At 41.8% G+C, this 27,935-nt stretch overlaps 1 protein-coding gene and 1 pseudogene across 5 annotated transcripts in view; both read right to left on the bottom strand.

The window, feature by feature from the left end:
- Nucleotides 1–27,935, bottom strand: part of FBXO42 (F-box protein 42) — a 70,935-nt gene that overhangs the window by 9,075 nt on the left and 33,925 nt on the right. The window lies entirely within an intron of this gene.
- On the bottom strand, nucleotides 13,350–14,305 carry LOC118722720 (annotated as a pseudogene).

The following is a 27,935-nucleotide window of genomic DNA, read 5'->3' as shown; positions in this document are numbered from 1 at the left end:
AAAGAGAAATACCACGTGACCTCACTCATTTATGGATAATAAAGAACATTATAAACTGATAAACCAAAAGATAGATATAGAGACAGTAAAGCAACAAGCAGACTGTCAATTTACAGTGGGGAGGGGAGGGAGATCTGGGGGAGATAATAGATCAACCGAAGGACTTGTATACATGCATATAAGTACAACCAATGGACATAAAACTCTGGGGAGGGAGGGTATGTATGGGAAGGAGGGAGGGGGGCAAAAAAAAATCAATTAAAATATAAAATATATTAAAAAATAATAATAAAAAAATAAAAATAAAAAAAAGATTCAGGTTCTTAGGACAAGCCATGGGTAGGCTGTCTACAGGTAACCTTTCCCAGGAAGAGTAACAAACGAGAACCAATTCTACAAAGAATAAGAGAAAGGGGGAGACAAAAGTGGGTTTGCAGGTCTGAGAGAAAACCATCACCAATTTGCACATTTTTAAAAATATATATATTTTATTGATTTTGTACAGAGAGGAAGGGAGAGAGATAGAGAGTTAGAAACATCGACGAGAGAGTCATCGATCAGCTGCCTCTTGCACACCCGCTACTGGAGATATGCCCGCAACCAAGGTACATGCCCTTGACAGGAATCGAACCCGGGTCCCTTCAGTCCCCAAGCCGACGCTCTATCCATTGAGCCAAAAAGGTTTCGGCCAATTTGCACATTTTTAATAATTAAAACAGAAACATGAGTTAGAGGGAAGTTAGCCTCTCTCAGTCTTTTTTTGCTCAACTGAAATTAGGAATGAGAGTACCTCGATTATTAGGTTGTTTTATGTATTGTATTAAATAATACATTCAACGCACCTGGCCCAGTGCCTGGCACATAGCAGGTACTCAATAAATGTTAACTCTCCTGCCCATCCCTTTACTACACTTAATAGAGAGTACAAAGGAAAGAATGTAAGCAATTCAGGGAGAAGTATGATATATATATATATATAGTCTAGGTTCCTGGATGCCACTTAAAAATAATTGCTGCTGCCAAAAAGAGTTTGGCTCAGTGGATAGAGCATCAGCCTGCGGACTGAAGGGTCCCATGTTCGATTCCAGTCAAGGGCATGTACTTTGGTTGCGGGCATATCCCCACTGGGGGGCGTGCAGGAGGCAGCTGGTGGATGTTTCTGACTCTCTCTCTCTCTCTCTCCCTTCCTCTCTGTGGAAAATCAATAAAACACATATTAAAAAACAAACAAACAAACAAACAAACAAACAAACAAAAAACTGCTGCTGGGGAGATGGGGGGAGCAATGGAGGAATAAGGACACATATATAATACCTTAATCAATAAAGAAAGAAAAAAAATAATGGCTGCTACCAAACAGAGGTAAAAACAGAGGTAGAATGCAGTTCTCATTTGTCCTATAGTGAAATGTTAACACAGTGACCTATAGGCCCTTAGCTATGGGCTCAGTAGCACCAATGGGCTCAGACTTCCCAGGCTTGATATGAGGAATTCCAATGAAATTGTAGGCCTCACAACAGTGGCTACTAGGGCCCTCTAAGCTGGACCTCTGAGCTAGCTATGTTGACTAAATTTTGAAACAACAGAAATTCGGCTTATGCTGGAAAACTTTAGGGATAACAAATGTTCCACAGGAACATCATTCTCAGAGCTTTTGTCTTTGAAACAATTGCTATCTCTTTCAATCTCTTACTCTATATGCCATATTAGTTTGCTGAAGACCAAAGTATTTTATCTCAAAACCAGGTATCAGTAAATTTGTTGTTGCTGTTGTTAAAGATACAGGATCCATTTTTTCAAGGGAAATTTTAAGCAAAAGGAATCCCAGCAGTGTATTAAGCTGATAGCAGTTGAGGTGTTGTAAACTGGGTGGACAGCTTGGCCTCCCCTTCAGCAGGGCTATGGGAACATGGGTGAAAAGTCCTCCTCACGCTGCTTTAATGGTGTCAATTAGTGTCTGAGGTTGACAACATAGAGCAGAGGACTATCTTACTTGGGATCCAACTTAAGAGTAACTTTATATAATTTACTGAGAAGGTACCAGTCCTCAGAAATAGAGTAAGCAAGCACCTAAGAATACTTTGAGGCATCAGTTTTTTTGAACATTTTCCAAATAGAATAGACATAAAGCAACAGGATCTCACCACGAAAACAAACCTTCTCTAGGAACAGCTTTCTTCAATCAGTTAGTTCTTAATAACCGACTATCCCACAGGAATCATGACTACTCATGATCGGTTGTCTTTCATAGAGTCTCATTATTTCTGGTTAAAAACCTTTGTCTTTCTAAGAGGAAGCTCCCTAGCCCAACTAGAATCACTAAATAAATTCTATAATGGCCTAGTTAAAATGCTCATGTTACCCAAAGATGATTTATTTTGTGAAATAGCAAATAAAACAAGTTCTTGTCCCAACCCTGGAACTCATAAGTTCTGTGAACAAGTTGAAAAAGTAAAGAATATAATATAATAAAAGGGTAATATGCAAATTAACCGCCACTCCATCACAAATATGGCGGTGCCCTGGCCACAGAGGGAGGGAGGGCATCTGGGCAGGCAGCACACCCCCAGCCTAGCAGACACAATGCAAGGCTAGAGGCGAGCTCCAGGTGGCCCCCAGTGGACACAATGCAGGGGGGGGGGCCTCTTATCACATTTCTCTCTGCCTCAGTTTGTGTATCTCTAAAATGGAATGAAAGGACAGTATTTGCCTCAGAGCGGTTGTGAAGATTAAATGAGTTAAATCATGGAATGCATTTATAACATTGCTTGGTACTGTAACTGTTATTAAAGCAAATTAATATCAAGTTAATACCAGGTCAATTAGTCATAGACATCTGACAGTATGGCCATCTATAATATATGGCACAGTTTATGAGAAAAGAAAAGAACTGGACATATTTAATTACTATTATATGGTTATAGTATTCCTGGCAGAATAACTTATTTAGCTCAAGAATTATAACAGAAATAAAATTGTAACTGGCAGTAGGTGATATGAAAGGGAACTTATTCCAAGTCCCAGGAACGTAAATAAAATACATCAAATGTGATGGGGAAACAAAAATCAATGGTTAACATAAGACTAGTTTGGATTTGCTCTTTTATGTGTACTAGGTGTTTCCTATAACACCTTTTAAAATAAATGATCGACGAGTTTTCAGGATAGCCCTCATTTATTTGGGCGGACCCTTAAACAGCCCAAAAGGCCCCTTTACAGACACCGGCTTTAAGTCTCCCAGCATCAACTCCTAGATCCGTCTGTCTGAGTAAGTTTTGAATGCCAGCACAGGAGGCGGACAAAGCTGCACTGCCATCAACTAAATCACCGGATTACTACTCATATGAGCCTCTAAGGATGTGAAACTTCTCTTTCTAAAGAATCTGAGAGTCATTAAGTGCCAGATAAGTAACATACTCTGATATTTCAAGATAAACACTTTTCATTTTTCTAATAGGTATTCTGTCTTTTCATAAGTGTCACTAGAACCCTAGGCTGGTACCTGGAGGAGACCTCTCTGCCCTTGTTGGGACCCAGAAAAACCCTAAGATGCTCCTACTTATACTCCTTTCTGTTTCCCAGGTTTAGCAAATCTCTCAGCTATACTGGCTCCCCAAATTGCTAACTACTATGTTATATGCAGCCCAACTCAGGATCAAATAATCTTAATTGGATACACACACACACACACACACACACACACACACACACACACACACACACTAGAGGCCCAGTGCATGAAAATTCATGCAGTGGAGGGGGGTCCCTCAGCCCAGCCTGCCCCCTCTCACCGTCCAGAGCCCTCAAGGGATGTCCTAAGCTGCAGTCTGGCCTCCCTCTGTGGGAGGTGACTGGGCTGATCAGGGGAAGGCGCCAGCTCCATCACCCCGCTGCTGCTGCCACTGCCGACCACTGTGGCTGCAAGGCCTGAGTCCCGCTGGGGCGCATGGCTGCCTGAGCCCATGGCTGCCATGAGCCCCAGGTCTCAAGCAGCTGTGGCTTTGTCTGGATGGACCTCTGGAAGACATCTGCCCTAATTATTATAGCATATTACCCTTTTATTAGTATAGATATTCCACATCCTTTTCAGAGTAAAATGTGCTGAATCTTAGTCTATAGGATGACTTATACCACCACTACCATTAATCAAATCAGGACGACTTCTCAAATTTCTGAGAATACTGACCAGGACATGGTCTTTACTCTCAGAGAAGCCCTCGATTGAACAGGGCAAAGTCTGTACCATGAATAACATTTTTTGCTGCAAAGAAGTTTTCTTCAGCTTGGCTAAAGAAAAGGGCTTCAAATCTCTTGCCCCAGCAGTCTGGGCACCAGTTAAAGATATTAATACCATCCCTATTAGCTAGATCCCTTTCTGACCTTGGTTTGTACTGTTTTTATTACTCATCTTTAACCATTGCCTATTTAACCTTCGGTATGTTTCATATCCTCCCATCTAGAAGCCCTAAAGATACAAATGATCCTCCACATGGAACCGCAGATGGAGGCCACTACATCCATCTGTGGACCCTTAGATCACCCACTTCCGATAGGACCCTGACTGCTGCCCCCAAATGATGACCCAGTTGTCAGTAGGAAGCAGTCAGACAGACCGGCATCCCCTGTCCCCAATAGCAGTTGGGATTTCCTAATTGGAAAGGGGGACTGAAAGGGATTTTAGGGGTGAAATAGGCAGAGTTAGAAAATTTTAGGAATTAAGGGGTCTATGGAAAAAAACACAGGGCTACTGAGTTGCAAAAGACAAGGGAGCTGGGAACGGCAGAAGTTACATATTTCCATATGGTAAGGGAGCTGGAAGTAGCAAAAGGTATACATTGATAAAATAAAGGGAAGAAAGCCCAGAGAGAATAGAACAATAAGGGAAAAGAAGGAGAGAACCTCACATACTTCACGTGAGACTTGAGCTCAGGAGTTGCTATAGTGACCAAATCAAAGGGGAATAGTGACCAAAGGGGATATTGAAGCACAAAAAACTGCAGCCTTTATAAATTGTAGGAAAAGGGGACTCAGTGGGACTCTTTCTCCCTCCCTACATGGGAATCTGTACTAGTTCTTCAATAAATTTCCATCTTTGCTATAAAAATAAAAATAAAATAAATGATCAATGCCTGGCCAGTGTGGTTCAGTTGGTTGAGCATCATGCCATGCACCAAGAAGTCAACAGTTCAATTCCTGTTCAGGGCACATGCTCAGGTTTCAGGCTTAATTCCCAGTAGGGGGTATGCAGGAGGCAGCCAATCGATGATTCTCTCTCATCATTATTTCTATCTCTCTCTCCTCCCTTCCTCTCTGAAATCAATAAAAAAAATATATTTTTAATTGATATAAAGTGTTGGTAAAATGTAACAATATGTACAATCAAACCACTGAAAACACTACTACATATTAAGACCTGTACAATCCAATATAGTCAACATTAAACACATGTTAGTGGCTATCAAATCGGAAAGCACAATATAGAATATTGCCAGCCTATCTAATAAAGAGTAACATGCAAATTGACCATATCTCCGCTATACCCACCAGCCAATCAGGAGTGAATATGCAAATTAACCCAACCAAGATGGCTGCGGCACAAAGAGCACAGGAGGCTTGGGTTTACCTAGCAATGGAGGAAGCCAAGCTTTCCGCCTGCCTTGGTTTCTGCTTAAGGCTACAAAATTTAAATTACAGAAGATAAATAAATCCTAAAAAAAATGGCAGCAGCCATGGAGATTGAGAGAGCAGGAGGCTTGAGTTGCCCCTGATGATGGAGGAAGCCAAGTTTCCGCAGCCCTGCCCTGGCCTGCTTTGGCCTCCGCTTAAGGCTATAGTTTCAATTATAGAAGATAAATAAATCTCAATAAAAATGGCTGCAGCCACAAAGTGAGCAGGAGGCTTGGCTCCACTGAAGACTACAAAGTTTCAATTCAATTATAGAAGATAAGTAAATCCCAGATACCAGGGCCTCTGCTTGGGTCGCCGGGGGTGTGACCAGCCTGTAAACCACCACAGGCCCCTCACCCAGGACGTCCCACGCCCCAAGGGAACACCCACCCTGATCCAGGACACCCTTCAGGGCAAACCAACCTCTATCCTACCTAATCCTAGGCCTCTATCCTACCTAATCCTATCTAATAAAAAGAATATGCAAATTGACCATCACTCCAACACACAAGAAGGTTGCCCCCATGTGATCAAAGATGACTGTCCCCATGTGGACACAAGATGGCCACCACAAGATGGCCAGCAGGGAAGGGCAGTTGGGAGGGACCAGGCCTGCAAAGAAGGGCAGTTGGAGGTAATCAAGCCTGCAGGATAGGGCAGTTAGGGGTGACCAGTAGTTAGGGGCAAACAGACTGGCAGGAGAGCAGTTAGGCATCAATCAGGCTGGCAGGGGAGTGGTTAGGGGGGGATCAGGGTGGCAGGCAGAAGTGGTTAGGGGCAATCAGGAAAGCAGGCAGGCAAGCAGTTGGCAGCCAGCAGTCCTAGATTGTAAGAGGGATGTCCGACTGCTCTCGAGGGGTCCCAGATTAGAGAGAGTGCAAGCATTTACTATACACTAGACGCTTTGTCCACTGAGCCAAACCGGTTTTGTCTGTGCCCATGTTTACAGGAAATGGGGAAAGTGGTAGAGATAAGTGGGTAATTTAACTTCTAAGAGACATTACAGTTACTGCTACTTATCACTGTTACTACTGCAACTGCACTAATGATAATGACAATATTTATTGAGCATTCACTATACACTAGACACTTTTCTAAGTGCTTTGCATATATTAACTAATTTAACCCTTCCATAACTCCCACTTTATTCCCATTTTACAGATGAGAATACTGAAGCAAAGCTCCTTTAAAGAACTTGCCCAAGGTCATAAAACAAGTAAGTAGCAGGGCCAGAATTCCAAACCATTTTCTCTGTATTTAAAACTCATTCTCTTAATCTTTATATCAGATTGCTCTTCATGCATACAGATACATTCATTTTGAGTAGCTGCCACAAACAAGTCAGATACGTTAGAAGGTAGGAGTGTTTTAAAGCTGAAAATAGGTAATTAATTGGGTAAGCTACAGACCTAGAGTAGACAGAGAAATGAGTACAAGGCTATTCTTATGACCTCTTTTTCTCCTCAGGCTCTGGGTCACACTCTATCTCTACGACAGCTCCCTTTACTTGTTCTCTGGACTCTCCCAAGGAAAGGTAAGCCGGGGCCAGTGACCATGATAAATCAATCCTGAAGGATGATCTTAGGTAAGGGCTTTCCAAAATGACATCTCAATATCTTTATATTGTAGAAAGCCAAAATCTCTCCCTCTACTTATCCAACGGAGTAGGAGAACTCCTTCATCCAGCACTTCCAAGGTCTGTTTATGTCACAAATAGAAGCTTTAATTTCAGTATATTACTTAAATATCTCCACAACTAAGCAGGGTTGTACTAAAAGTTAATTTACTCATTCTTCTCCACCTGAATTTGTAAGGAATGTAGGGAAAAACTATCATATAAGAACAAATGAAGCAGGGGGAAGAGAGGACACAGAATTCAACATACAACCTCAACATGTAACATACAGTAGTTCAGAATTAAGTGGTCACAGACATGGGTGTATCAAATTTTCTATGACCCAATTATGCACATATTTAATTATTTGTTGCAAATTAGATATTTTTAAATTCTTAATACTTTCTTTTTTTTTTAAATATATTTTATTGATTTTGTACAGAGAGGAAGGGAGAGAGATAGAGAGCTAGAAACATCGATGAGAGAGAGTCATCGATCAGCTGCCTCTTGCACACCCCCTACTGGGGATATGCCCGCAACCAAGGTACATGCCCTTGACCGGAATCGAACCCGGGTCCCTTCAGTCCCTAAGCCGACGCTCTATCCATTGAGCCAAACCAGTCTCGGCTAAATTCTTAATACTTCCAGAGTCAATAGTGTGAGGCCTTCATAAAGAGTCTCTACTTTCATTATTTCCAAAAATCTGCATATTTTATGTTTTAAATTTGTTTAAAGCAGAGGGACTTTAATTCCCCTTCCAATTATCTTTTAAAAAATATATTTTAAAATTAATTTTTAGAGAGAAAGGGAAAGAGAGAAACATCAATGAGATAGAACTGTCGATTGGCTGCTTCCTGCATGCCCTCTCCTGGGGATTAAGCCAGAAACCTGGGCAAATGGCCTGACCAGGAACCCAACAGGTAACTTCTCAGTGCATGGAACAATGCTCAACCAACTGACCCACACCAACGAGGGCACCTTCCAATTAATTTTTTTCCCCAAAATATATTTTATTGATTTTTATTTTATAGAGAGGAAGAGAGAGGGATAGAGAGCCAGAAACATCGATGAGAGAGAAAAATCAACCAGCTGCCTCCTGCACACCCCCTACTGGGGATGTGCCCGCAACCAAGGTACATGCTCTTGACCGGAATCGAACCTGGGACCTTTCAGTCCTCAGGCTGACGTTCTATTACTGAGCCAAACTGGTTTCGGCCAATTAATTATTTTAATGCAAGGTCCACATCAAAACAATTAAATTTATGGTGAGGTCAGAGAACTTTAGCAGCTTCTATATTTTAAATAGCTTCTTTAGCCAAATGGAGTTCTGGAAAGCAAACAATAAATCTTTACTAGATTTTTTGGGGGGAGGAAGAATACAAGAAAATTCATGTTCAATTATATACTTTTATTCATTGTTTTAAAGTTCTAATTACTAATAAACTTTCTAAAATAAAACCCACATGACCAAACATCCTCAGACAAGGGAAACAGCTAACTTAGATATGGAATAGCCCTGGATAAAATGTCAGGCCCTGAAGTTTGAAGAATTGCACCTATGTGCATGCAGCTCATTCCATACAGTAGCTAAAATGATGTCATGCCGTTGTTTAATAGATTATTATTAAAACACACCCCACTACTACAATACATTAGAGACTGAGTGATTTACGGAAAATCTTGCATAATATAGGGCACTCTGATACCAGCAGACCTTCATAGTTAAAAGGCCCATCGTCATCATGGTGACATGAAGTAAACACCTCACCCCAAGAAAACTTACAAATTAAGGTTTACACTCATTAGCACATTTCTTGGCCTGCTTTCAAAATAATAAGGCTACTGGGCCTCTACACAAAGTCTAAATATCATTGTATCACAAAAGTGGAGTGTTGCTCCCATGTATTGAAGTAGCTTCTCACCAAGCAGCACAGGACAAAATGTGCCTATAATCCAAATCGGACAGACATGTTACTCAAGCCTGTTCCTCCAGAGCCAATGTTCTCACAGGCTTAATTCCCCAAACATAGCAAAGGCCTCCTAATCAACACAGCAGATATGATCAATGGAGCAAATTCAAAACAAGGCACAAGCCAAAAAGGCAACTGTGGGAAACTGGGTGATCAGATAGGCATTCTATGCACTGAACTGGCATTCCCTAAAATTGTTAATTGGTTCAGATGTTTCCCAAGATTCCTATGAATCAGAAGAAAGTTTCACATGCAAAAGACAGTGGTAGAATTGCATTCTTGTTTACTTTTGCAAAGAAGATGGCAAAACAGTGAAGCAATTCTAATTCTGGTTTGGTTTCTGTGCCATTTCCCCACAACTGCAGTTTCTATTCATTCAGAACCTAGGGCTAGAAGAGTAGCTCAACTGTGGGACACAAGATAAAACAAGAACATGTTTTCATTGGGGAATGTATTTTATCTGTGACTAAAAATTATTTTTATATCTCCAGACTATGATCTTTACTTATTAATATCATTAGTTTATTATTAATATGTTATAAATAACTAGAGGCCCAGTGCACAAAATTTGTGCACAGGTGTGGGAGGGTGTTCCTCAACCCGGCCTGTGCCTCTAGCAGTCTGGGAGCTCTCAGGGGATGTCCGACTGACAGCTCATCTTTAGCGGCTGCCATGATGGCTGCACTCCCCAGCTATGAGCCCAGCTTCTGGCTGAGTGGTGCACCCACTGTGGGAGGCACACTGACCACCAAGGGGAAGCTCCCGCATTGTCTGCCCCCTGGTGGTCAGTGTGCATCACAGCAACCAGTCATTGCTCTGTTAGATCAAATTGCATATTAGCCTTTTATTATATAGGATAGTTACATTCCCCTACAGCTGTAATTCTTAATCTTTAGCTACATCAGAAGTAATTGGAGGTCTAGTTACAACAGACTGCTGGGACACCCTTCTGAGTTTCCCATTTAGGAGGAAGGGGTGGGGTCAGACATTGCATGTCTAATAAGCTCCCAGGGGACTAAATTTTAAAAACCATATTGTAGAGAGTTAAATATGCTCCTTGACAATGCTCCAATAGGACTTAAAAAGGCATGCAGTCATCCTTTTGCCTTATATCCAAGTTTAGATGATGATGATGATTCTTCTTTTTTTTAATCCTTACCTATGTATATTTTCCCACTGACTGTTATAGAGAGGGAAAGACAGAGAGAAGTATCAATGTGAGAGAAACACATCGATTGGTTGCCTTCTGCACAAGCCCCAACCAGGGCCCTCGACCAGAATCAAATCTGGGACCCTTAGGTCTACAGGTCGATGCTCTATCCACTGAGCCAAACCAGCTAGGGCTAGATGATTCTTCTTAATCCTGAATCTATCCTTAATTTATTCTGTGCATCCACGTTGCATATGACTATATAAAAGAACCCTTTATTTTGATAGCAGAGTAAGGATATGGATCCAAGGTCGGTTTTTCTTGGCCAATGCTTTGATTAAAGGGGTGTTGAAAGGAACTACTTTAACATTTTCAATCTACAAACATTTCCCTGGTTGGCCCCATCTACATGTCACTGAACCCACACTCTGAAAAATAAATTTTAAAATGTGTTCCTCCTACTGGCTTTCTGGCAAATCACTTTAAGACTCACATACAACAACATAAGTGACTCTGAAAATAGAAAGATTTAAAACTAGGAATTAGGGACTTATAAGAGGTAAAGTTTGAAAACAAGAAAATTGTGAGCATGAAAAATTTAACTGTGGGACTCACTAGTGCCAATGAATCCAGAAGAAAGGTACTGGACAAAAACATCTCACTTCTCTCATGAAATTCTGGAACGTGTCTGTGTGGGGCTTTCCTTTTAAAGGGAGCATGGTCTAAATTGCTTCTTAACCAGCAGTCAAAAATTTTTCCCTGAATGCTTTCAAATTATGTTATAGTAATGATTCCAAAGGGGACATTAAAGAATGAGTAACGGTACTGACGCTCAGTTCATCTCTCCATTTCATGTTAACAACCTTCGCAGTACTGACTTTCTCAGGGTAGGTCCAATGACAGGCATTCACTCCATAAGTACTACACTAGTCCTTCCCACACAAAACTGGCCTTGAGGGCAAAATGAGACCAGACAGATAAGATTAACCAACAACCTTACCTCAGTTTCTTTTGTGTGGGTACTTCCCTGTACCAGCGAGGAGCCTTGAGTTGGTGTGTGCATGGGAGAGAGCTGGGGGGAGGTGGGGGGGGGGGGAGATTATTTTTGCTGATAGGACCCAAGCTGGGTCTTGGGAAGCTTATCAAGCCTTGGGCTAGACAGAGCTGTCATTATGGTGGTGTGTGAAGAGACTGACCTTGACTGCAAGAGTTCAGAGGTCAGAAGAATAATTTGGAGAAGCATTTCCCAGAATACCACCATTAGCATCTGAATCAGAAAACCCAGAGGGCACAAGAAGAGGTGCTGGCACAACTTAGGAGGCAAAGAGACCCTTTAGTTGTTAACTACTGAAGTTAACATTTAATTGCTTACATGTCTATAAACGGTTTTTAATTTTATAGGTAACACTTTGTAATGGAAACAAGAAAAGCGTGTTTCACCATTTTCTGATTTGAGGAATAAGAAGGTAAAAAGAAACTGAGAACATATCACAGTTCAAGAGTATAAAAGAACCTTCTTGGGCTGTAAACATCTTGAAGACAAATAACTCTTCAGAATGGTCTCCAGCCGAAACGGGTTTGGCTCAATGGATAGAGTGTCAGCTTGGGGACTGAAAGGTCCCGGGTTTGATTCTGGTCAAGGGCATGTACCTTGGTTGCAGGCATATCCCCAGTAGGGAGTATGCAAGAGGCAGCTGATCGATGACTCTCTCTCATCGATGTTTCTAACTCTCTATCTCTCTCCCTTCCTCTCTGTACAAAATCAATAAAATATATTTTAAAAAAATAGAATGGTCTCCAAAGTAGGCAGCCAGGACCAATGGGCTCTATCTGAAACAGGCATCAATTTCTCTTCTGATGTTGTAAATATGTGCACATTAATATCAATATGGCCAATAATAATTACAGTAAGTCTTTGCATTTAGATAGATGCTCACAGAAGATTAAAAATATGCTTATTGTAAAGAAGGAAAGTAGGAGGCAAATATAAAGTTATTCTTTGCAAAGTCACTACAGAACCTCAAACTACAGTTCTCTAAGACTTGGTTCTAATTAATTGCGCTCTTTTAACTCAGCCTAAAATAGAGATTTGAGTTAGTCACCAAGAACATGGTACTGGAATCAAAAGAACTACTGTATTTTTCGGACCATAAGACGCACTAAGTGGGGGGAAAAAGTCCCTGCATCTTATGGTCCAAATATAGCCTACACATATACTTTAAAAAAAAAGTTTTTTTACTTGCCCGGCTCTGTGTGCTTGCCCGGCTCTAAAATGGTTCTAAATGCTGCTGTTTACTTTACAGGGTTGATTACATAAGTTTATGACTGTGATGTTGGGTTTTAATGCACATAAAATATTTTAGGACACTATTTGTTTCAGAATCTTTTTCTTCATTTCCCTTCTCTAAAAACTGGTGCGTCTTACGGTCCAGAGCGTCTTATGGTCCGAAAAATACGGTAAGTCTTTCTGCATAGACATGGCTCTTTTCAGGATCTCTGCCAGCATCATCTCTTTCCAAGTGGGGCTAAAGGCCTTCCTAGGGGGAGGAGTGGATGGGGAGGGGACATCCTGTGTCTACCTCAATTAGCATTTAGCACATTGTGTTGAAATTATCTAGTTAAAGTCTCCCAGTAAGATTATATGTACTATTCTACAGAACAGGAACTATTTTTTCTGAAAAAGTTTACTGAATTGAATGAACCAACCCATGGAAGCAAATGGTTAGAACCCTCATGAGTTGGGATGGTAACTGGTTCCAGTTAATCACAACCTATAATGGAGGCATCAGTGGGCCTTTCAGCAGGGGAAAGGTTAAACACTTTAAAAGTTTAATTGATCCACACTCTTTTTTTTTTCTTATTTTATTCCTCTGTTTCAACATGGCGAGAAATCTACTGGTTGATATCAAAACAACTCACTGATAAAAAACAAGGCTCATCTGGATCCCAGGCTTCAGGGCACATTTTTTTTTTTTTTTCAGGCTTAAATCATCACTTTATTTTTCTTGTATAAAATTATGTGGTGGCCATAGCTGGAGCCTGGGTCCTCTGCACAGAAACTCTGGTGTGAGTCTTCACAAGATGGTCAGTGAATTCCTGATAGGGAGACTTGGTGAACACCATCTCCTTCCAGAGATCCGGGGTGAGATAGCTGTAAGTCTTAGAGATGGCATCAAAGGTGGCCTTGGCGAAGTTGCCCAGGGTGGCAGTGCAGCCCCTGGCCGAGGTGTAGCAGTCATCAATACCAGCCATCAGCAGCAACTTCTTGGGCACAGGGGCGGAGACAATGCCCGCACCCCTGGGGGCAGGGATGAGGCGCACCAGTACAGAGCCACAGGGCCAGTCACCTTGCAAGGAACCGTGTGGGGCTTGCCAATCTTGTTTCGCCAGTAGCCTCGCCACACGGGCACAATAGAGAGCTTGGCCAGGATGATGGCTCTGCAGATGGCAGTGGCTACTTTCTTTGAGCACTTAACACCCAGACCAACATGTCCATTGTAGTCCCCAATGGCGACAAATGCCTTGAACCGGATCCTCTGGCCGGCACGGGTCTATTGCACAGGCATGATCTTCAACACCTCATCCTTGAGAGATGCCCCCAAGAAAACGTCAATGATCTCAGATTCCTTGATGGGCAAGGAAAATAGGTAGATCTCCTCTAGGGATTTGATCTTCATGTCCCTGACCATGTGGCCCAGCTTGGTGACAGGGATCCACTCCTTTGCCCTCGGCCTTGGCCCCTGCCCCAACCCCGGCCACGACCCCAGCCCCGGAGGCTGCTGCCAAATCCTCCACGGAAGCCATGGCGACTTCCTATTCCGGGGCCCCCGAGGCCTCCGGGCCCTCCCGCAGCACCTGCGTCATCCGCCATTTGGTGTTTTGTCGGATAAGAAGCCAGGGCAAATATTTTTATTATTAAAATTATACCTACATCTTTATAAACATCACTCCCTGTGTCTTTAACAGAATACCCAAAACAAGAGGAACTTTTATAATGGGCATAAGAAACTTTTAGATCCTATATAACTATATGTGCCACAGAGAGGGACAAAACAAATTCCCTCTTGGCATTGTTTTCACTTCTAAACAAACCCACACAACAGACCCAGGTCGTTTGATGAATAGGGTAGCACTTATCAGCTAAAAATTAACAACATGAAAACCAGTAATAGTTCCTTGTTACCACTTCAAGTAGACTTTTGATTCAATTTCTGGGGAAGAAGAAGAGGTCCAGAGTCTCAGTTTAATCTGATAAACTGTTAATTGCAGTTCTAAGAGGGGGCAGAGGGGGCATTCTTTGTAAGTGGCTCTGTTTAGAAGTGAAAACAATGCTGCTAGTCATACAGTGTCTGGCCTGGTGTCAAAATAGGAAAATCATAGTTAGGCGGGAGAGAGCCAAACTGAAATATGGCGTAATCTTATTTATTCTCGCCCCCAAAGTATTCAAAGTTTACCCAGATTTGTGCTATGCAAACTTTCCCACTCTTCTCTCCAGCAGGAGAGAATGTGTACCCACCTTAGAAAAGCATGTATTCTGGAAAAATCCCAGGATCTGAACTTTATAAACAAACAAGAAGGATTCCTTCCTTTCCTAGGGGAACCCACTGGCTCTGCGCTCATTCACATCTCCCGAGACCACCACAGTTCCAGGCTGTTCCAGGACTGCATAGGGCTAGAGGAGATAAGGAGAAATCACCAACTCATAAAGGAGATTGACCAGGACCTGGCCCATGGGTCTGGAAGAAGCTGATACAACAAAGAATTTAGCCACCTAAGTAACATCTTATGCCTTGTTCATAGAGATTAGCATATGTAAGTGGTACCTGGGCAACTGGGTGTCTTCCTTCTAGAAAAATAAAAAAATGTAGATGGAGATTCAAGTACTTCATAGTTATTTTCATCAAATATATAATCTTAATTAAAAACAATCAGCCTTAAAAATAAGTTATAACAAATTGTTAATAGAATCCTAATTGCTAGCTTGCTACTTTTCTCCTCACAAATCAAATTTCCTTTTAATTATAAGTCCTGGCTCTATGCATATTTTATAACTTACTTTAAACATCCCATCTACTCTCTTGCATTACCAGTTATTTTCTTCTTAGTTCTTTATATTTTCTTTGTATGATTTATCTGTTTATTCTGTCTTCCCCCAGTAGACCCTGCTTCTTGTTCACACCTGTATCTCTAGTACCTATAACAACACTGGGCATAAACATTCAATAAATAAAGACATGAAAATGAATAAACAAAGCAATGAATGCCATCACTTTTTAAGCTTTGAAAACTAGAGGATAACCATGACCACTTTCCACTCCTTGTTTATTACTTCATTCTCTACATCCCTCCCCATCTGAGTACTGTATTGTATATAATCTGAACAAAAATTATGAAAGGTCGGTATTATCATCTCTACCCTAAAGGTGACACAAATAAGATGTTAAATAATCTAAAGTCACCCAGTTACTAAGCAACAGAGATCTGGATGCAAACCTGTGTTTGGCACAAAAATCATGCTTGTAATGGTATTACTAACTAGCCTCCTTCTCTCTCACAACATAGTCTTATCATCACTTTAGGTCATGAGGTTCTTAAATAATGAGTAGTATTTTTAATTATTAGCCAAATAGTCTTTCCTTCCCAAATCGCAGATCTTCCTACTAAAGCAGAACTAAGTGAATGGAGAAATCTCAGGAATACTTATATCTAGAATATTTCTTCAGGTTGACAAGTAAGTCTTAAGAAATGAGTGCTTATGTCCACAAACAAACTTATATAACCCAGTACCCATCAATAGGAGAATGGTGTAAAAATCAAGTGGAATAGTCACACTGTGGAACACTCATAGCATTTAACTACTGACAGATGAATCTCCAAACAACAACAAAAAACAAGATGAGTCTCAAAAAAAAAAATCTGTTAGGAGTCAGAATAGTGATTACTTCTTTGGAGAGTGGTATTAGCAGCAGAGGGGCATGAGAGAACTTTTTGAGGTGATAATTTTGTATCTTGATCTAGGTCAGGGGTGGGGAACCTTTTTTCTGCCAAGGGTTATTTGGATATTTATAACATAATTTGTGGGCCATAGAAAATTATCAACTTAAAAATTAGCCTGCTATGCCGAAACCGGTTTGGCTCAGTGGATAGAGAGTTGGCTTGCGGACTGAAAGGTCCCAGGTTTGATTCCGGTCAAGGGCATGTACCTTGGTTGAGGGCACATCCCCAGTAGGGGGTACGCAAAAGGCAGCTGATCGATGATTCTCTCTCATTGATGTTTCTAACTCTCTATCCCTCTCTCTTCCTCTCTGTAAAAAAAATCAATAAAAATATATATTTTTAAAAATTAGCCTGCTATGTTTGGTCAATCATTTAATTAACTCACCCCTGATGCCTTGGCAGGCCAGACCAAATGACTTGTTCATTTTGTTATATGTAATAATACAATTTGTTCATTTTATTATATGTAAATTATATCTTAATAAAGTATTATTAAGAAGAAAAGAATGGCTAGTTCAAAGCTGGTAGAGTGAATTATAAACCCTGTTTACACTGTTGTCACATGCCTTCCATCACCTACTACTTTCACCAGTAAACAGAAGTAGCAGCAAACCAATGTCAGAATTAAAATTCATTATGTGAGGTTTTCAAGAACACAATACTCACTTAAAATGTATGCACCCTGTAACTCATATATGTAATCAAACAGCTAGCAACATTTCAAGATTAGGCTATGGATTTCAGAAAGCTTACTAAAATGGGAGAGAAGGCAAAAAAGAACACAATGTAAAAGCCAACACATCAAATATAAAATCCGTAACTCATAATCACTTTGAGAGAACTATGAAAAAGAGGAAATTAACAGGGCACTGCTTTTTTTGAAAAGTATAATAACTTAAAGCATAGTTCAAGAGTTCATCTCCCAAAGAAGAAATGAAAGCTACTGAGATTTGAAAAGACAAAGAAGCCTCCCAGAATTCAAGTTAATATTTTTAAGTTAATAAATCACCAATCACAATTCTCACCCATCTAGAAAAAACACCCTGTAGACTCTTTACAAAATCTCCTCAAATTCACAAAAGCTAGAAAACTTAAGCAATGGGCCTCATCCTGATTATATAGAGAATAAAAATCAATGTGCTCTAGGCCTAAGTGGGTACATGGCCCTGCTGAGTGTCCTGGAAACCTACAGTCATTCATGGGAAAGCAGAAGTTAGAAATGTCTTCTAACTTCTTTTGCATTCTCCCATATAGGATTAGATTTCTACAATTTCATTCAAGTATAAAATAAAGTTAATATGTCTGAGCATCGGAGATATACAGGGATAAGGCATCAAGCAAAATGAAGTTTATTGTAGTCATAAAACACAAAAGTGCTGTTGGAGGCGATTATGTGGCTATCTGAGAATAAACAGAGACACTACATAGTCTGAGAGCAACCGAAAATTGCTTGTCGAGATGGTAGGCAGACAGAATCACAATGTAAGATATGAAAGCTCAGAATTCTAAGGAGAATCACTGTTTATTCTCAGCGACACTCTAGATTTCTGTCTCAAATAAGAAAAGGTTTAAAAGGTTTTAAGAAAGAGTAGAAAACGCCGAGACCGGTTTGGCTCAATGGATAGAGCGTCGGCTTGGGGACTGAAGGGTCCCGGGTTCGATTCCGGTCAAGGGCATGTGCGGTGGTTGCGGGCATATCCCCAGTAGGGGGTGTGCAAGAGGCAGCTGATCGATGATTCTCTCTCATCGATGTTTCTAACTCTCTATCTCTCTCCCTTCCTCTCTGTACAAAATATATATATATTAAAACTATATATATATATATATATATATATATATATATATATATATATATATTTAAAAAAAAAGAAAAAAAGAAAGAGTAGAAAAGGCTCATGAGTTGGACCAAATGAATAAAAGTTAAAGGATGCTGGATTTTCAACATGGAGAGAAAAGGCTATAGTCAGATTTTAGTATATTTTGGTAATCAATACATTTGATAATCAAGAAAAGATCCATAAGGTAGGATTAATTGGCTTTCACATTCACAAAAATATTTGAACAGTGAGCTCAATGATCTGCTTTTAGAACAGAGAATAGAAGCTTACAGTGTATTTGAAAGGCAAGTATTATATATCCTCTACATGGCTACATGGTTCAGTCTTTACCAGTTGATAAGCATTCACTTCTCCCGCATCTCCAGAGACCTGGCATTCTCATAACATATTTGCATATGATGGTAATTTCAAAAAATATATAAAGTCCTTTAATGTAAAACAGAATCTAGTGATTATGAGTATACTAATACATTATTCTAAAAAATTCCACATGCAACTATTTCAATGACAACATTGACACCTGGGACCTAAGCGGAGGGAAGAATAGTAGATGATCTTTCTCAGAACAGACTGTTCTGTGGGCTGTTTTGGATAAACCTGGTGCCAGGTATCAGTTCCAGACTTATTTGTTTTGATATTTCCTGATGCCTTAACCCAAGGCTCATAGAGGGCAGTAGAGAACCAAAGACTAAGTTTTTCCCCTAGACACAGGACAGAAAGCTTCACCCATGGATCCAAGAACCCTATATGCATCATTTTTAAGGTATGATTTACACAGTCAGAAAACACAATGGTACTATGGGCAGTTATCTCTGGACAGTTCTAGCACTTTTCAGCTGCTAAGGATGTCCTGTCTTTCCTACAGACATCCAATATAACCAATACTTTTTCTTGCCCCTGACTCCAAAAGTAAACTAGCTTTTCTGAAGGATTCTCAATGATTTTGGAAGATATGATTATTCTTTTAGGGAATATTCTTAAAGGAACAAAATTATTTTAAAAATGGATCTGGGCTTCCCTCCCTCTGACCAGCCGCAGGCACCCAGGACCTGGGCTGGCTTCACCCGGGCTGACCGCAGCCACAGCGGACCTGGGCAGGTAGCTTTGCCTGGGCTGTAGTCACAGGCACCCAGGACTGCCACGGGTGGCTTGTCCCTCTCCCAGGCCACAGCCTGGCTGGTCCCCATTCTTCTCTTAAGTTCATTTGTGCCTGGCTGGTCACATTCCTCTCTCCCCAGTGTTGAGTGTCTGAGCCATGATGGCATGAGGGTGTGAAGACCATTTGCATATTAGCTCTTTATTATATAGAATTATTGTATTATTTTCCATATAAACAATTGTAAACCTACTTTTGCTTCACCCTGTATATTTTAAATAAGCTTCCAAGTGATTTGGAGAAAAGTGATCTGCTATGTGGTTGTTAGAACAGTGGTCTTATCTCTTCCTCTTTTTACAGAGAAGGAAATCAAGACCCAGAAAATGAAGAAGTGATTAGATTCAGAAGCAAGTAGCTCAGGAGTTGCTAGGTTAAGATTGGAACAAGCATCTAGTTTGTGTATCTCTCTCCTTGAGTGTGTTTATTCTAAAACAAAGGGCCTGAACCACAAGCCATCGTCTGGGATTGCATGTGTGACTGAAAGAGAAGAAACTCGAAAGGAAAATAGAAATCCTTGGGAAAGAAGATTCTATGGGAATGTGGTGGGAAAATCAACTGTGCTCCAGGACTAGTTAACTGAGATGACAGGCTGAGCTTTAAATCTTGACCTACTATTTATAGACTCTTCCAATATTTATACTCTCCTAACTGAAATGGGTGTTGGCTGATATTTAAGAAGTTTTAAAAATCAGACCACCACTCTAATTCTAAGGTAAGAGCTTCTACTTGAAAACTTTATCTTGATTTAAGTCTACCAAAAAAGGCTGTGACTTATGATATTATATATTAAACAGATGCCAAAATTAGCCTCAGTTTGAATAAAGAGCATTTTAGAAACAGTGGTTTAAATATTAGTCTTTTGAAATACCTATCCCAAGCACTCCTCATTTGATCTGGGAATTGAACACAGACTGAGTCAAATTAACTGATTAAGAACTAAGGTGGGAGGATCCAAGATGGCTGCTCGGGTAGACACCTAACCACAGCAGCACACAACAATTTCAATGGAATACAACTAAAATGTATAGTGGACATCGCCCAGAGCTACAGGTAGTCGACTGACTGAAAATTCTACAACAAGAAGGAAAGAGAAAACCAGAAGGAAAATCAGAGGAGCTGAAAAAAAGCCTAAGGTACGGAGACATGCTGTGCGCACGCACGCACGCACGCACACTCGCGCGGAGAGGTCGCAGCCGGAGAGGAGGAGAGGGCTGGGTGCTGCCTGGCGTTCCCTAGCAGGAACGAAATAAAACCCCCAGCTTGGGCTAAACCCCCGAACCGGCAGCACTGACCCCCAGTTATGAGCCAGACCCTGGGGACCCAGGCTCCGGTGGGGGAGACGGGGCTGTGAGGCGGAATCCCAAGCGAGCAGCGAAAAGCAGGGCCCCCGGAGTCGCGCACACATTGTGCGCAGAGGACTGAATGTTGACTTTGATGCTGGATTACCCTAGCGTGAAGAAACAAAGCCTCCGGCGGCGCTGAGCCTCAGTCCGGACTGCTCTGAACCCCAGTCCTGTACCAGACCCTGGGGACCCAGGCTCGGGCAGGGGGAGACGGGGCTGTGAGGTGGAATCCCAGGGGAGTGGCGAAAAGCGGAGCCCCCAGAGTCGCGCGCACTGAGGACAGTCTGTTGACTCTGATCCTAGACTCCCCTAGCGGGAAGGAGAAAAAAAAAAAAGCTCCAGACTGGAGGAATGCCACAGGGAGCAGGAGCCCCTGCAGGACACCAGCCAGCCGGGCGCTGGCAGGGAGCCCGGCGACGGGGCCCCCGGCGGGGGGCGGGGGGTGCCCCCGAGCCATCGACCTCTGAGCGCGGGCAACGGAGTCAAGGCCGGGGGCTGCTTCCTGGGCGGCGCCGACCCCGGCAATAGGCTGGAGCAGCGCAGGAGCCCGCGGAGAACAAAGGGGTGCCACAGGCCAACCTGCTGAGCTCCCAGGACAAGGAGGAAGAAACCAAAGTTCTCAATGTGAAGAAATCAAGTGAGAGCAAAAGATAGTAAAATTACTTAAGAAAGAATACAAAGAAGATCTTGAAAAATCAAAGACTAAGTCAGAACTCAACTCACCAGCCAACATTGCAACATAAATGCGTTAAAAAAAAAAAAAAAAAAAAAAAAAAGGACAGAATGTTGGAACAGCGGTGGCCAGGCCTAGAGTGCCCAGGCACAAAGCAATGGCAACTGGGCCCGGAGCAGCAACGGCCAGGCCCCAGAGCAGCAGCAGCCAGAACCAGAGCAACAACAGCCAGCACTGGAGCAGCCAGACCTGGGGCAGTGGCAGCCAGGCCTGAGGCAGAGGCAGCCAAGCCCAGGGTGGCCAGTCCAGGAATACCCAGACCCGGAGTGGCCGGGCCCGGAGAAGCCGGGCCCAGAGCAGCCAGGTTGGGAGCAGCCAGGTCCAGAACAGCAGTAGCCAAGCCCGGAGCATCCAGGCTGGGAGCGGCCAGACTCGGAGCGGCCGGGCCCGGGGCAGCCGGGCCCAGAGCAGCCGGGTCTGGTGTGGCCAGGCCTGGAGCAGCGGCTGCCAGGCTGGGAGCGGCCAGGCCCGGAGCAGCAGCAGCCAGGTCCAGAGCAACTAGGTCGGGAGCGGCAGTGACCAGACCCGGAGCAGCTGGTTGTGGAACGAACCAGAGCAACAGAGCCAAGTCCCGAGCAGCCAGGCCCGGAACAGCTCGCTTCTCGCCTGCCCCTGCCCCACGGCTGCCTCTCAGACATGGCTGGAAACTTTTGTGGGAACTTGAGGGTCTGTTGAATCAAGTGATGAAGGCTTAGATCTGGATGTGTTGAGTTAGTATAGGGCTGGGGTGTTGATCTGTGAGTGCCTTGGGTGGGGCCTGGATGAGGCTGGTTGACCTATTTGGAAATGTCTTTTGTGTGAAATGTATCATTGGGCATGTGGTGGTATTATTGATATGAGAAAATGCTAAGTAACTGATTTACTATCTGAAAAGGGATTTACTATCGGGGAAAGGGAGGGAGGAAGAGACTGAACATAAACTGCACCTATAAATGAGGACAATGGGGAATGGGGAGGGGGCGGAAGGTGGGGTGGGAACCTGGTGGAGGGGGGAAGAAATGAGGAACCTTTGTAACAATATGAACAATAAAGATTGATTTAAAAAAAAAATTAATAACCAGAGATGTACCAATCAAAAAAACCTTAAAGGTGGCCTTAAAGAATTTTTCTTTAAAATGAAGCAAGCCATAAAGAACTGATAGACATGTACATCAAAACAAGTATTTAATATTTTATGTGTTAGGAAGAGGCCATAAAATATTTAATAAGCATAAAAAAAAAAAGAACTAAGGTGTTATCTAGGATAACACCAGAAGGGGAAACACTCAACTTCCTAGAACCACCTGGCAAAGACTACAATGTACACAATTGTACATTCATAAGCATTGGCCAGGATTTCCAACGGCTTCTGTTCTGTCCCACGCTTTCTTTTTCTTTTCTTTTCTTTTCTTTTTTTTTTTTTTTTTTGAGTGATAAAGTAATCAGCCACCAGCTCCCACATTTAGCCATTCACCAGCATACAGTAATCATATACTTTTCCTTTCTTGTTCCTTTGGATAAACGGTAAATGTTTCCATCTATGGCCAACTCCTCCACTTGTATAGTAGATTCTGCCCTGCTCACTACTCAAGGACACTGCTCTAACAATTCTTCCTTTCAATCCAAATCATTCCCAACAGCATATAAATATGCTATATAACCTGCCATCTTAAAAACACAAAAACAACCTGTTAATCCTACAACCATCTCTACTTAGTATCTCATTTCTTAGCTCTCCTTTATAGCAAAACTCTTCAAAAAAATTAATGTATTGTTTATACTGTCTTCAACTCCTCTCTTCCATTCTTTTTTAAAAAAGTTTGCTGATTTTGAGAGAGGAAGGGGAAGGGAGAGAGATAAAAATTGATGTGAGAGCACAACATCAATTGGCTGCCTCCTGCATGCCCCTACCAGGGATTGAGCCTGCAACCTGGGCATGTGCCCTTGATCGGGAATTGAACTGGCAACCTCCTAGTGCATGGGACAATGCTCAATCAACTAAGCCACACCGGCCAGGACATCCAAACTGTGGGCAAATCCCATTGGCTCTAGCCAATCCACCCAGTTTTATCTTTTTGTTAACACACCAGTCCAAGTCACCATCATTCTCATTTCCCACCTAGATTAGTGATGCCACTTTTAATCCATCTCCTCATTTCCACACTTGCCTTCTTACACAGTCTTCTCAGAAACCAAATGACCAGCCATTTCACTCTGGCCTTTACAATGGCCAGAAAGACTTACATTATTTGTCAAACCTCCTCTCAAAGAATATTCTCCTCTGTTCACTCTGTTCCAGTCACACTGGATTTCTCATGACCCCTTGACTATCCCAAACACACTCCCACCTCTAGATCTTTGCACTAGTTATACTCTCTGTGTGGAATGTTCTTTCCTTAGATATCTACATGATTCATTTCTTGAACCCGGCAAGTCTTTGTTCTAACATCATCTTCTCAATGAGGCCTACCCTGATCACCCTAGATATAACCACCCCCCATTCTAGAGCCTTCCTTACCATGCTCTATTTTGATTCAATAGCATTAATCATTTTCTATTACATATTTATCTTTTTGGGGGGAGAGGGAATTGGCTTATTCTGCTTTAATCTGATATAAGAATCATGGCTAAAATGGTCTTAAATAGTCTTGAGAGGCTTGTCTTTTATGGGCAATAATGTATAGACAGAGAATAAAAGGGACAGCAGGAGTAAGATAATCTAATTAGCGTTAATGCCAGCAGTGGTCCAACTGGAAGTGTGTGATAAGGGCGCACTCACCATCAGTTACACGTCGGGACAGCGTTAGAGCTCGTGATGATTTATTTGCAAGTGGTAGGAGAAGGCTTTACAGAGCAGAGCCAGTTTGCCTTGCCTCCTCAACGGTAAATGAGTTAATGAGACAGATCTTCAGGCCTGCCTGTGGCCCAGGTTCGAGTTATCTTCAAGGCAATGGGAAGGCACTGATATACACACATGCACACATGCACTATATTTGTCATTTGTTTTATATCTGTGTTCCCTCATTTGAATGTAATCTCCATTAGAAGTAAAACTTTTGTCTGTTTTATTAAGTAATGTATCCCTGGCATCTAAAATAATACCAGGCACAGAGTAGGCAATCCATAAATATTTGCTTCATGAACAAATGAAAGATGAGCGAAGAATTAACTGAACAAAGGAAAGACTATACTGTCATTTAAGGGAAGCCAAGCTCTGTTTTAAATGTCAAACTCTCAAAACAACCAATGACTTAATATAATACCACCAATTAAATGTTTGAAATGTTTAAAAATGAAACTTCTTCCAAATATTTATTTTCCACATCAACAAACACTAACTACTTAGCTGCACAAACCTGAAATACAATTGAGCTGGTATGACTCTCTCACCCTCCCATATCCAATCTATACAGAAGTCCCATTAATTTTAACATGTAAGTTCAGATCACATCTACTTCGGTCTCCTCTACTAGGACTCTAGTCCAAGCCATCACAGTACTCATCTGTACTATTTTGATAGCCTATCTGTTCTTTTCTTTTCTTGCCTACTTCAATCTACTTCCTTCACAGCTGCAAAAGTGTTCTTTAAAATGCAAATCCTATATAATAAAAGCCTAGCATGCAAATTGACTGAACAGTGGAATGACACATGCTGACCACCCAAGGGGCAGATGCTCAACACAGGAGCTGCCCCAGCCTGCAGGCCCCAGACCAGCCAAGGTGGGTGCTAGCGGGAGGCCCTGATCAACCTGCCAATTGCCCCACAGAGGGAGGTGACTGGCAGCAGTGGTGGGGGACAGGGTCAGCGAGCTGGTGGCACAAGGCTAGCTAAGGCAAGTGCCAGCGGGGGAGGGAGCCAAACACTCCGCCAGGCACCCCAAAGATCGGTCCTGATAGCCAGCCAGGCCTAGGGACCCTAGTTGGGTCATAATGCTCCTCTGCTTAAAATCTCAAATGTTCACAAAATTTGGTCTGTGAGTGAGTTGGCTCCTGTCTACATATAAACTCCACCTGTGCCACTCTATTCTTTTTTTGTTTTATTAATAATATATTTTTATTGATTTTAAAAAATATATTTTATTGATTTTTTTATAGAGAGGAAGGGAGAGAGATAGAAAGTTAGAAACATCAATGAGAGAGAGTCATCGATCAGCTGCCTCCTGCACACTCCCTACTGGTATGTGCTTGCAACCAAGGTACATGTCTTTGACTGGAATCGAACCTGGGACTCTTGAGTCCGAAGGCCAACACTCTATCCACTGAGCCAAACTCTATTCCTTGATCATTATGCCACATCTACAAAGGCCTGCTTTCAAGTCTTCCAGCATGTCTGATTCTTTATTGCCCCTGAGTCTCTGCACATGTTCTCACTTTTCTCCACTTGTCATCCTTCAGATCTCAGTAAAAAAATGTTGCCTCCTGTTTAAAGTAGCTCTCCCCTTCTTTGTATCTCATTCCTTGTTTGTTCCCTTAATAATTTCTCAATTTGCTTGTTTTTTTGTCTCTTCTCTACTGTAATATAAGCTCCATGAGGGCAGGGAGCACAATAGCAATTGTAAAAGGCAGGAGGATATAGATGTCTCTTTGGAAATATCTGAGAAGTGTAGCTATATGAAGGTCTCTCTCAGCTCTAAGAGCTCTCATTCCAATACTCATCATCCTCCAGATGGAGCATGTGTATGATTTCAAAAGGAATTAATAAAGACAAGGTTTCAATGCAACTGGTTAATTCCAACTGCTATGGACCAAACTATATCTCTCCCAAAATTCATATGTGAAAGCCCTAATCCCAATGCAATGGCATCTGGAGAGAGGACTTTAGGGAAATAATTAGGGTTAGAATTTGAGAGTGGTGGGGCCCTCATGATGGGATCAGTGTTCTTACTAAAAAAAAAAGAAAAAAAAAGAAAGAAAAAGAAAAACACACAACACAGGACATTCTCTGCTATGAGAGGATGGAGCAAGAAGGCAGCTGTCTGAAAGCCAGGAAGACAGCCCTCACCGGCACTCTGATCTCAAGACGCCTAGCTTCCAGAATTGAGAAATAAATTTCTGCTGTTGAAACCAACCAGTCTATGTATGATATTTTGTTATCACAGCCTGAGCTAAGTAAGACATCAGCCAAATAATAACGCTCCACTCACAATATAACCACATAAACATGTAAAAAGATACCTGGCACAGTAGCAATGTCTATCAAGATTCCCACCCCATACTGTTCCACTGCTTGTTTGATGTTCTTCTCCAAATAGCTACATATTTGAAGACTAAATACTGTTAAAGCTATTGCTTTAAATGTTCATCACTTGTATTGGATAAATACTCAAATGCTAGAGGAAGACTTCACAGCTAGCATGAAAGGGTAGTGAGAAGCACCCTCCCTCAGGCACCCTCCCCAACCCACCCTCCATGCACTAAAGAGGGTGACTCAGGCACACCAGGACATATCAACACTGTTTTGTTCAGAAAGAGTCTCTGATGTTTCAGTTAGGAAGTAATTGTGGCTGGGACTCATGACAGCATATAGAAACATTTCCTCAGGCAATCTTCCCATGGGATTTCTGTCTAAATGAGAATCTCAGGGGCTCTTAACTCAACTATTGTTTGTTTAAGCATAGACATTTCAAAAACACAAGTTTTCCCCTCTAAAACTAGGTTCTAATTGTAGATTAGAACGGTATAGCAACTAGATTCTTTGAGGTACTTTGTTAGAAAATTATCTTTAACATTCAGAAGCTTACATGACTTATAAAAGGAAACAGGCTAACATTGTATTTTTAAAAATTCAGTTATTTCTCTGATACTTTCTACCTTGGAAATCTCAAAACAGTCTTAAAAAAGCACTGGAGGGGGGAGGACCGGGAGAAAGATAAAAAACACCATTAAATTCTATCTAATAGGGAGAAATAAGGAAAACTAAGCAAAGTAGTTGGCAACAATTATGAAGATCTCAAAATCAGAGAGTTCCACTTTACAAAAAGAGCTACACCTATGCCAAATAATCAAAGGTATAAAGTTTGGTTATAGAATGGAGACAGGCAGTATGAGCATTTTGCAAATGGACCAACCAAAGCTGCTCTGGGGCCTGGACACCAAGTATAGGCAATCTGAACAAACTCTACATTTTAAAATCTGTGATTTCAAATATTAATCAATATTATACTTAGCGCCGAAACCGGTTTGGCTCAGTGGATAGAGCATCCGCCTGTGGACTGAAAGGTCCCAGGTTTGATTCCGGTCGAGGGCATGTGCCTTGGTTGTAGGCATATCCCCAATGGTGTGCAGGAGGCAGCTGATCGATATTTCTCTCATCGATGTTTCTAACTCTCTATCTCTCTCTCTCTTCCTCTCTGTAAAAAATCAACAAAATTAAAATTAAAAGAAGATTGTTTAAAAAATATATTGTACTAAGTGCAATAGGAGACAAAGGGCTAAAAAATGAAACCTTCCAATATACAAATTTCTGAGGGCCCTAAAATAGTACTAA

This window comes from Pipistrellus kuhlii, unplaced genomic scaffold, assembly GCF_014108245.1.
Source record: "Pipistrellus kuhlii isolate mPipKuh1 unplaced genomic scaffold, mPipKuh1.p scaffold_m20_p_2, whole genome shotgun sequence".
NCBI classification, from domain to species: Eukaryota; Metazoa; Chordata; class Mammalia; order Chiroptera; family Vespertilionidae; genus Pipistrellus; species Pipistrellus kuhlii.
Note: the sequence above shows the minus strand (reverse complement) of the source record. Positions and strands in the feature narration are given on the sequence as shown.